Below are 12,500 nucleotides of genomic sequence, written 5' to 3' on the forward strand. Positions count from 1 at the left end.
TTTAATTTTGCACAAACATTAGTCATGGTGAAAGTAAATTTGTTACTCGTGGAGGGGAACACCGCATGCTTGGCTTGTTTATTTTTTTTTCTCTTTACATTGAAATTATTGCAAATTGATTTGAATTCTTAAAATATTTTCTTGAATGTATTTTCTTCTTTTTTTTTCTGACTAATATTCCTTTACTTTATTTTGCAGGTAAGTGAAAACTAACAAAATGCTATCTTATCAAAAATGGTAAGTAGACAATAAAGAAAAACGGGAAATATATTTTTATTTAAAGGTAAGAGATAGTTTGCTTGAAACATTGCTAGTAAACAAATCTGTAAGTATATAAAAATGCTGTTTTATTTTTTATTACCGTATCTTTCTGTTAAGTTACATTATTGTTTCAGCTACCCGACCGTTTTTTTTGGGGGGGGGGGGCGTCGGTAGCTTCCTTAGACTTTTACAGTAAGTTACATTATTGTTTCAGCTACCCGGTCGTTTTATTTGGCAGTTTGTAGCTTCCTCGGACTTTTACAGAAACCAAACAATAATGCAACTTAACAGAAAGATATGGTGATAAAAAATAAAACGTAAATTTGCTCTACAACAGTATTGAGCACTTTCTTCAGTTTTTATCAATTACCATTTCCACTATATATATATATACACTGTGTGTGTGTGTGTGTGTGTGTGTGTGTGTGTGTGTGTGTGTGTGTGTGTGTGTGATATTGTCCGGGGAAACAACACGTTGTGTCCAATTTCAGTGACAAAGAAGACCAAGACAAAGAATAGAAAATGACTCCAACTCGTTTGTTCTTTGTACAGACATCATTTATTTCCTTAACGTCAAGGGTGTGAGAGACACCGCGCGGCTCTTTACAACCAGACTTTTCTTTCTCCGACTTTGAAACATGACAAGGAAGAGGAAAAGAAAAGAAAAAAGAAATAAAATAACATACTGAAGATGGAGTATATCTCTGAAATATATTTATCTTGTAAATTTCAAACAAGTACAATATTTTTTATTTTCCTAATATTACGTTGTGATTTTGCTTTCAAACGCACTTAATGCGTATTTTAATACAAAACGAAGATAAAAAAAAATGTTAAAACAACGGAGAAGGAAAAAAATGGTGTCAACAAAGTCAGCGACCTCTAAACACTTTTCATAGTGTGGTATAGTGATACGTAGTAAGATTGTACATCTAAAAAAAATGGTAGTTGTAAGTCTCCTAAAATTCATACTAAAATTTACTTAGGAATTGAACTCTTTTGGAGGATTACAGTTCAATCCTCAATGTGGGCAACACTCAAAATAAAATTGTGAATTACTTAGAAGATAATCTAGCGGTCTTGTAGAAGAAATGGAAAGCAGAATTTATATTATTCGGAATACTATCTAAGATGTCATTCTCACAACGTTTCAGCCGATGTAAGCTTAGACCTAGTCCACAAATTTCAAAATTTCATCATGACAAGTTTCAAGAAAAAATACACGATTAAACCCGGTTCTCCAACTTCCAACGTAGACCCCTACTACCATGTCTCCTTCTCCAACATCAGGGGTCTACATTCTAACCTTCCAGAGGTTGAAACCCAATTACAGGAGACTAAACCAGACCTTTTATTTTTAAGTGAAACTGGCATTGGACAGGCTATTTCCCTAGAAGAGTTTGCAATTAAAGGATACTCTAACTTAACTTCTAAATCTGACCACCAAGATCGCCATGGGCATGGAATATGTGCCTATATTAAAGATAGCTTTCCATGTGGTAGGGACATCTCCAGGGAAGATCCTAACTTACCCTATATGTGCTTCCGGGTTGCTTTAGCTCACACTACGGCATTTTTATTTACTCTCTATCGCCCCCACAACAGCGGAGTTACTATCTTTAAAAGCATATCTGAGAAAATTGACCAAGTCCTATCTGCTTATCCTTCAGCTAACATTCACGTATGTGGAGACTTCAATGTTCACAACGTCGAATGGTTGACCCACTCAAACAAGACCGACGATGAGGGGAGGTTCTGTCATGATTTCTCCATTGCCTATGACCTCACTCAGATTGTTCAGGAACCCACCCGTGTGCCCGACAATGACGGCCAGTATGCGAGCCTACTAGACCTTTTTCTCACAACTTGCCCTTAACTATGTTCAGTTTCTGTTCTGTCGCCTCTTGGATCTTCCGACCACTCTGTTGTATCAATTAAGATAAAAATGAAATATAATAAGTCCCCAGATGTACCTCTCCATCGTACAGTATATCGATACACTAAGGCTGACTGGGATAGCTTCCGTACATTTATAACTGATCTACCTCTGCATTCCATATTTAAAAAGGATGTGTCCTCTATAGTATTAGACCTGACGGAATGGTTAATTGTAGGTATTGATCGTTTCATACCCTCGAAAAAGTTTCAGCAAAAACCTAACAGCCAGCCATGGTTCTCTCCAGAATGTGCTGCTGCCATTGCGCACAGAAATCACTTTTTCCACTGTTTCCAACGTAATAGATGTATGGAAACTAAAGCCGCTTTCAGGACTGCCAGCAGCCATTGTAAGAAAGTAATAAAGAGCGCAAGATGGTTGTATGCTCAATCTGTTAAGTCCAAAGTAGCTGAGCAGCGGCTTGGTTCCCACCAGTTTTGGCAAATAGCAAACAGAATTCTGAACAGAAGCGTGTGCTCCATCCCAACTATCATCAATGGACCTGAGGTAATCTCGTCAGCATCAGACAAAGCCAAACTCTTTGTCAAGAACTTTGCAGCTAATTCTACCCTTTGCGATCAAGGCCGCCAACCCCCGATATTTCCTCCTGTATCTGAAAACACACTATGTGATATACGTATATCTGTACCTGATGTTGCCAAGCTAATCAAAAACCTTGATTCCAGTAAAGCAACTGGCCTGGACGGTATTCCAATTATAGTACTCAAAAAACTTCAACCTGAACTAGCGCCCATACTTACAAAACTATTTAAACGTTGTCTTAAGGAGAATAGTTTCCCATCTCCCTGGAAAATTTCATCAGTATGCCCTGTATTTAAGAATTCAGGTGATCGCTCATCCCCCTCTCAGTACAGGCCAATAAGTCTCCTGTGCGTCATGAGTAAGTTGCTGGAATCTGTGTTAAATACAGAAGTAATCAACCATCTCAACAAAAATAACCTTCTTAGTGACACTCAATATGGTTTCCGTTCTGCTAGATCTACAGCAGATGTGCTTACAGTTATATCTCATAGGATTAGCAAATCTCTCGACGGAGGCAACCTTTCTAGGGCAATTGCTCTTGACATATCTAAGGCCTTTGATAGGGTATGGCATAAAGGTTTACTTCATAAGATCTCTAGCTATAGTATAGCTGGAAATGTCTTCTCAATTATTAAATCATTTCTTTCTGATAGGTTCATAAGAGTAGTAGTTGAGGGGCAAAAATCAGAAGCCCACAGTATTAATGCCGGTGTCCCTCAGGGGTCCATCCTGGGCCCAACTCTTTTCCTGATCTACATTAATGATCTTCCAAATCACATCCTTACATCATTTGTAAGACATTTATGCTGACGACACTACCATTTATGGTAGCACATCTAAGACAGTAAACGACCAAGTTCTCTCCAATTCTCTCTCCTCTGATCTTGAGTATGTAGTACAATGGGGAAAGGAGTGGCTGGTTACTTTTAATGCATCTAAAACCAAGCTTCTCTCTTTACATCATCAACATTCTGATCCCCATCTGGCATCAATTGAAATGAATGGCTCTCGTCTTCAGGATGCCTCAAGTTTTTACAAGCTTCTGGGCTTGACAATTACTCCTGATCTTAAATGGAACACGTACATCAAATCTGTTGCCAAGGCCACTGGAAAAATGGTGGGATCTTTCTATCGATCCAGTAGATATCTCACTGCTGATGCAATTCTCTATTTATATAAGAGCCAGGTACGTCCAAGGATGGAATACTGTTGCCACATCTGGGCAGGAGCTGCTAGAAAGGACTTGTCCTGCCTTGATAGAGTTCAAAATAGACTTTGTAGCCTCGTAGGAGATGTCCTTTTCTCTTCCTTGGAACCTCTATCTCACAGAAGAGATGTTGCGAGTTTGTCTCTGATGTATCGTTATTTTCATGGAAAGTGTTCGACTGAGCTTCAATCTATGGTCCCCCCTCGCAAAACTTTCACAAGAAACACTCGTCTAGCTGTAAACACTATCAATAATTCCCCCACTCTTTATCTGTGCCTAAACCTAAACGTAGATTCCATGAACAAAGCTTTTTTATTAGAACTGCACGCCTGTGGAATTGTCTTCCGTTTTCCTGCTTTCCGGCTGACTACAATATGGTTGTGTTCAAGTCTAACGTAAATAAGTTCTTGATGAGCCGTTTCATATAAGTTATCAAATTTAACAAATTTTCATTACTGATGATTATTATATTGTCCAATTTCTACTGTACACTCTTTAACCCTTATCCTTGAGTGGCCTCTTGGCCTTGATAATGTGTTGATACCTATGAAAAAAAAAAAGAAAAAGTCCAATGTGAACAAGTTCTAATTGAATCGTCCCCCTAAGTAATCCAAGTTACAAAATTCCCACTGTTTACTATGCTAAAATCACAATGACTAATGTATACCTATTAACCCTTATCCTTGAGTGGCCTCTGGGCCTTGATAAGTGGTGACACCCATGTAAAAAAAAAAAGGACCTTCTTCAGATGCGTCTCTGAGGACAAATTGACAGAACGAAACAATACAAAATGAAGTCAAGGGTGTGATTTCCATACGTTATTCTCGCGTTGCCTGCGCACTGTTCCAACATTTGAAAATACAACCGCTGAGATACAACGTGCGGCTCTTTACAAACAGACTTTTCTTTCTTTAACTTTACAACATGGAGAGAAAGAAGAAAAGAAAAGAAAAAAGAAATAAAATAACATACTGAAGATGGAGTTTATCTCTGAAATATATTTGTGACAAATTTCAAACAAGTAAAATATTTGTTTATTTTCCTAATATTACGTTGTGATTTGGCTTTCAAGCGCACTTGATGCGTATTTTATTTTATTCAAATTTATTTCCTTATTCTCTCTTTATTGCTGCGACGTCCCTCACGTGATCGTCGTCTCGAGCGTCCTTCATGCCTCGCACGTGATTGCGAACGTTATCCACGTCTCTCGCGCGATCGTTCTCTTTTTTTATAGTCTTTTTTTTTTTCTTTCCTTGTTGGTATCGAGACAAATGTAATAAAGGCTAAATATTAACACACTTGAAATAATGAATTTTATGTCACCATTAGGGCAATGACAAGAGAATATTCTTTGCATTGTTTTGACTCTCGAGTATATATCAGTTAACATCTTATATGTCTTTATATAGAGTGATGTGGTTCTCGATTGATTAACTGTGTCGGATATATACTCGAGAGTCAAAACAATGAAAAGAATATACTCTTGTCATAGCCCTAGTGATCATGCGCAGAAAGAAGTATAAATATGTCGACTAGTTGAAAAGAACACTTCGCATTTCAACATGCCAATATATATGTTTGTATGCGTTATTAATTAACCAAAACAAAGATTTGACTCGTTATAAACCATCCTTGGTGTATAATTACTATTTCCAGTTAATTTCAGTGTTATGTGACCAGAAGTTTAAGAGTTTACCTGTTAAATATTTACACACGTACATGCATCTACTGTTTTATTTCTATAGATTTAAGGAATTTAGTATATAATTCTCCAGGTTTACCTTTCACGTTAGCAAATTCTAGGCTTAAAAAATAATTTTTTGTAAAACGCTTAAATACAAAGTTTGGAAATTGTTTTATCGTTCTTGTAGGAAGAATCCTCTCGCTGTCAGAATCAGGTGGAAACGGAATTGGATACTCGTCTCTGTCAAATGGCCCTCAGTTCGATTCCATTGTCTCGCCTGTCATTCCTGCAAATACCCCATTGCCTGCATTCACATCGCAGACTTTTGAGAGCTCGGTTATTTGACTTGAAGCCAAGAATTCACAATGACCAATGTCAGACGAGATTGTTGCAGGAGTGTGATCGAAACCCGACATGTCCGACTCTCTCCGCATAAAATGCAAAGCGTGTCTCAAGCTTCAGTTCCTCTACATAAAGTCAGAGAATACCAGCAATTGTATTGTTTAATGTTCTTTCAATGAAGCGATTACTTTGTGTCTTTGAGAACCGGTTAATGGGCCATAATGCCGGGACATGATTCTAAAGACTTGTGCTTAAGATGAGATGTTTATGAGATTGGGTTTATTACCATCATCATCATCTTTGGTTCAACGTTCGTTTTACATGCTGCTTGACATCTTTTAGAAATTGACTTCCAAACTCACCTATCTCTGCTCAGGTCTTCATTTATCTTTATTTCCTTCAAATTTATCTTTATCACTTCTCCGCATATTTTCATGTGCCTTCCTCTGCAAACTGACCCTGCTATCTAAACTGTTCTGCAGCTACCCACCTAGGCTCTCTCTCTCTCTCATCCAATTTATCTTTCGTCGTCATCTTCATCATCATCATCATCATCATCATCATCCTTGTCATCATCCTTTAACGTTTGTTTCACGCGCTAAGCGTGTGTTTACGGCTTTTAGAAATTGACTCCGAACCAACCTATCTCTGGTCAGGTCTTTATTAATCTCTATTTCCTACAAATTTATTTTTATCATTTCTTCACGTATTCGCCACCCACCCGTAGGTGAAATATTAGAACAAAAACAATCATCATCATCATCATCATCATCATCATCAGTTTAATGCCCAATTTACATCCTGACATGCATTCGACAGCTTTAAACTTCGACTTCATGCCAACCTATCTCTGGCCAGGTCTTTATTTGAATCATGCTTTCTCTATAATCCATCTCTATCATTTTCTTCCATATTTTCCTTTCTCTTACCCTCGTCTGAGCTCTAATCTATGGTTCCTTTTTGCCAAATTTTCACAAAAAGAAACACTGGACTAGCTACAACCACTATCAACAATTTCCGCTACTCTCTATCTGTGCCTAAATCTAAATGCATAATCCACAAACACAGCTTATTTTCTAGAACTATCCGCCTGTGGATACCTGCTCCATTGGCCTTCTTCCCAGCCGACTACAGCATGATGGCCTTAAAGTCTAATGCAAACAAGATCTTGTTGAATCGACCCTTAAATAATCAAGTTGTGCCCAACTTACACCATTAACGATTATTACACTACCACCTTACATTCATTAACCCTTATCCCCGAATGGCCTTCGGGCCTTGATAAGTGGTAACTCTCTTGTAAAAAAAAAACGATGTTGAGCCAGGACAGTACTAGATCGGTGACCAGTTGAGATTACCAAACGCTGTCTCCATATATATATATATTTTTAATTTTCCTCCTTTGAAGATTATAACGTTGGATATGGGGCAGCCAAACCAGCTGCCAACATTGCCCCGCTTTTTATTGAAACCAACCGAGAGCTCTTTTTAGTATCCTCGTTGTTCCCTTAAGTGCAATTGTCTGGATCTCTTTTGCACTTGGTTCACCAGGAATATTACTTAGGTAGAACTTCAGTGTGGTGATACATATGTACATTATAGCATAATTCATGGCATGGTCACGTTGACACACAATTCTTGTTAGATCACTGAAGTTAAGTGACGTTGAGCCTGGCCATTTGCTGACTACCGGGCACTGTATGTAGGAGTACGTCAACGCTTCCTAGCGAGGACTGCAAATACCTAATGTTGTCATCTTCCTTGATCGGGATATGCATATGACTGAGGACCACTTGAGAATTTGATCCCGCCCTAGAAACTTCCTCCTTTGGAAGAAACCAGTTCAACTTGTTTAGGATGAATGCCGCTTTTTAACGTTAACGTTTCATGTCTGAACTGTTGTCTTGAGTAACATCTTATAGATATGCATTATGTTTATTTTCACCAAAATTATCAGGTGTATAAAAAAAAGATAACCAGATTCTAGACACAAACAGATAATGGCTTCATGAATTAAAATGCACCAAAATTTGATGTTATTCTTTTCTTTTTATTCTTTTTTTTTTTTTTTTTTGCAAAACGCAATCATATTCTGCAAAGCAGATAACAAAAAAAAATTTTTTTTTTTTTTTTTTTCAAAATTACCAGATTTGGCATCACATAACCCGAAAATGGTTGATATGCCATAAAACAAAACAACCAAACTATCCTACTACTCTAACCTATTGCTTATTCTAGCCTTATGTGAAAAAATACCGTTTTAAACATAATTTTTACACGTTTGTCTATTTTTTTGTTGTTGTTGTTGTTATGAAATGAACAATGTGTACAAACAATCGTTATTTTTAAGATGTATGTTGTGATGAGAAAAAAAAAGTGACCAGACTGATGCCATATTTACTGAAACAGAATTGGACAATGGACGAAAGGTTAATCTAATTAAGAATATTAGAGGTCTTCAAATAATCATCTAGATTCAAGTTGCAGAGGACAAAGAACGAAATGTTTGTTTGTTTTCAAAGATACAAAATTTGTTTTAAAACGTAATCAGACTGAGGCTAAATTCACCTTGACGCAAAAAAAAAAAAAATGGAAAAGAAACACGCAATAATGTCTTTTATTATTGTTGTTGGTTTGCTTTTCGTTTTTTTTTAATATACAGTTTGTTCAATAAGTATTCAGACTGATACAGAAACTGAATGGAACATTAATTCCTTCAAAATAACAATTTGCCAGTAAACACACCTAAAAGTTTTTCACTTATGAAATTGAATTTGATTTTATTTTTCATCGTTTTTTTTTTTTGTCTTTCTTTACTTAGAGAAGCCACAATCATCATCATCATCATCATCATCATCATCATCATCATCATCATCGGTTTAATGTCCGTTACGCGTGCTGGCATGTGCTTTCTGAAAGTCGACTTCCAAACAAACCTCTCCCTCTTTTTCTCAAGAACATCTTTATCCCTTCCTCTCACATATTCCTTGGACTTTCCCTGCCAAATAACTACCGCTGGCTCATTTGTTTTACATTTGTCATCATCATCATCATCATCATCATCATCATTTATCGTCTATTTTACATGACGGCATGTTTCAAACGGTTTTTAGAAATTGATTTCTAACCTAACCTATCTCTGGATAGGTCTTTATTTATCCCTTTTTTTCTTCTCTCGAATCCATCTTTTCCATCTCTGATGTTTTCCTTTATCCCCCCTCTACACACACGCACACTCTGTAAACTGAGCTTCTCCAACTACTAACCAAACACTCTCACTCATTGTTTCAATGTAAGTAAACCAGCGAAGTTTCATCTTCTGCACACCTCTACCCGCCTGTACTATCCAGGTTTATCTTCCCCTGAGCTCCTCATATCTAGACCTGACTTTAGTACTCGCCTTACACATCCATCATATCATTCTGATATCTTTTCTCGCCATGCAACAGATATCCTCAAACCTCACTGATTCGGTTTCACTTCCATATATCATCATGCTGCTGCGAATGTAGGTTTGATTTTCGTTTGTCTGAAAAATAAAGGTATAGTTTCATTTCATTATATAAAACGGAAAATGTGTGTTAGTTTGTATGTGTGTTTGTATATGTGCCAAAAACTTTTGACAAACGCATCGGACTGTGACAAAATTGGTATCGTTAGAAAGATCGATCTCTTGGATGACAAATATCTAAAACTTGCCCAAAAGGATTAATTTTGTGCTGGTCAACTGCGCCGTTTTTTTTTTTGTTTTGTTTTTTTTTTTTGTTTGTTTTTGTTTTTTTTGTTTTTTTTTGCAAGGAAGGGTCAGTTTTTAGCATCAACATTTTTGCCAAGTCATATGCCTAGCGATCTCAACGTACGTTTAAAAGATATTATTTCAAAGGCCTGTGACGTCATAAGTGGAAATAGATTGAAGGCGGGGAATATCTGAATTGTTATTCACTTTCTCAATTTTTCTTAATACATAAAATCGATTCGTCAGTTTTACTCGCTAACTTGTGTGTAACTAGAATCACACACACACACACACACATATATATATATATATATATATATATATATATATATATATATATATATATATATATATGAACAAATGATTAATAAAACATGTTAAAAAACATCTTGAAAAAGAGTTAAAAACATATTTAATTCAAAAAAGGAAGCACAAGATAAGTGGATAGTCCTTAATCCGCGGAGTTTCAAAGAAATACTCTCCTTCTCATTAAAGGGCAGGAATTAGCAAAATGCGGGATCGGATTTTGCATGTAAAAATATTTATTGAAACCACAAGTAAGTCACAGATTTTACTTGGTTAACAAACGGGTGAGGTAAGGGGAATAGGAGGTAAAAGAAAAAATGATAAAAAGATTTCACATGAATGGATAGTCCGGTGAAGGGTAAAAAATCCAAGAATGGTAAAATCCAAACACGGTCGAATTAAAAACTTCCAATCCAACAGGAAAGTTCCAAAGGAATCGCGTAACTGGAAGATGGTCCAAAATGATCCAAAAGGCAGAATCCCTTGGAAAAAAAATCACAAATGGAATGAGTTCAAAATCATTAAAAGAAAAGTTCAAATGTGCACAGAAAAAGTACCGGAGAGAATATTTAAAAACACGTCTGCCAAGGCCGGAAGAATCAAGTAAATTATAAACTCTATTTCCTTTTCAGTTTTATTGAGCTTTTACATCTGGTTGAGATTACTTTACTTGTAAACATTAACTCTTTAATATTTATAATATATTTTAAGTTTACCATTTGGATTGATTACCTTGGTAAACTTATTGTAATATATATATATATATATATATATATATATATATATATATATATATATATATATATATATATATAAAAGAATGAAAAATAAAGGCTGTAAAGATATATTTTACATTAATTTATTGTGGGAGAGGATACTCAAATAAGATATACTGAAATTTCTTTAATCCTAAGAGTTTCAATGAAATGCCTTCTCATCAGGAGAAAGATATTTGCAAATGAACATAATAGCGAAGCTATGAATTTGCTTGTACTGGTATTAATTGAAACAGCATTACATGGAAACTAGTCATAAAAAAAAAAATTAGTGCAAAGAGTTTATAAAATGGGGGGGGGGACATTTCAGAAATAAGAGGATACATTAAATGTCAAAGATTAAAAAAAAAAAAAAGCCAGATGTAAAGATATGGAGAGATCAAGTATTATCAATACGAAAAGATAAAAGAAGACAATGTTCCCATAAGAAAATTCTGTAATTATGCTTGTTGACACACAGACTCAGATTAAGATCCAAAATGTGTGTAGTAAACCAAAATGTTATATATGGGGTTGCTATTTTCCGAAGGTAGCGTAACCAGTGAAATATAACGAGGTTCATACAAGAGTGCTCAATACAGAAGTAGAGCGGATTACATTTGTCTTTACATAGGCAGTAGTTTGTTGCTACACAGTCATGAGCATGTTTAGGTCTACTAGTATTTACTAACTAGAGACCTCATCAGATAACAACCCTTATTTTCGAAAACGGAATTCTAAACCGTTTAGAATTCCGTTTTCGAAAATAAGGGTTGTTGCCTGATGAGGTCTCTAGTTAGTAAATACTAGTAGACCGAAACATGCTCATGACTGTGTAGCAACAAACTACTGCCTATGTAAAGACAAATATATATATATTGTAGTGCCACTCCTTGTTTCGCATGGAGTATTTTGGCGATAGTAACATCTTTGAAAAATGCTAAGAACAAACATTGCTAACAATTAATAAGCGTGTAATTAAATTGGCAAATAAAAAAGATTGATAAAACATGAAGTTTATGAACAGGTCACCAGTTAGTAAGTGCTAATTCAACAGCGGGAATTTTGGAATACAAGCGAAAAAACATCACTTAATGAACAAAATATATTTATATCAACAATTTTACAGAGATATACTTGGAAAGACCAAAATTTTTTGAGAAGAAATGGATAAAAGCGTGAGAAAGCTCATTTCAAAGGGGTGTGTGTGTGTGTGTGTGTGTGTGTGTGTGTGTGTGTGTGTGTGTGTGTGTGTGTGTGTGTGTTAGTTTACCTTCTGGGTGGTTGAGTTCCTATTTACAATGCCTCCCCATGGGACAGAGTTTGACACCGGGATCGTTTTTTAACATGGAGAAAAGGAACCAAAATGAAAATTGTCTCAGTCGTGAAGGATTTCTCCTCCACTGAGAGAAAACAAGAAATTGAAATGCAGCATTTGAAGAACAGATACTAGACTTTCATTTTGGTCCGAAGGCCTGAGTTCCCTGGAGATATAGCAGCAGGTTTTAAGGAATTTCAGAGATGAGACATTCTAGTTTTCTAGGATGGGCATTGTTGATGCTGAGGGTCGAGGCTTATCGTAGGTATCACCTGAAATAACTCTAAACTCATTGGCCAGTGCGCTAAGTTTCTCAGTTCGCATCGGCTTGTTAATCTGACAAAGACTTGTTTCTTTTGAGTTCATACATTCCTGTGAAAACCTATTTGCTTTTGAAGTGACGGAGAAAGCG

Source organism: Euprymna scolopes, chromosome 22 (assembly GCF_053919585.1).
Source record: "Euprymna scolopes isolate OS-2025 chromosome 22, ASM5391958v1, whole genome shotgun sequence".
In the NCBI taxonomy this organism is placed as follows: Eukaryota; Metazoa; Mollusca; class Cephalopoda; order Sepiida; family Sepiolidae; genus Euprymna; species Euprymna scolopes.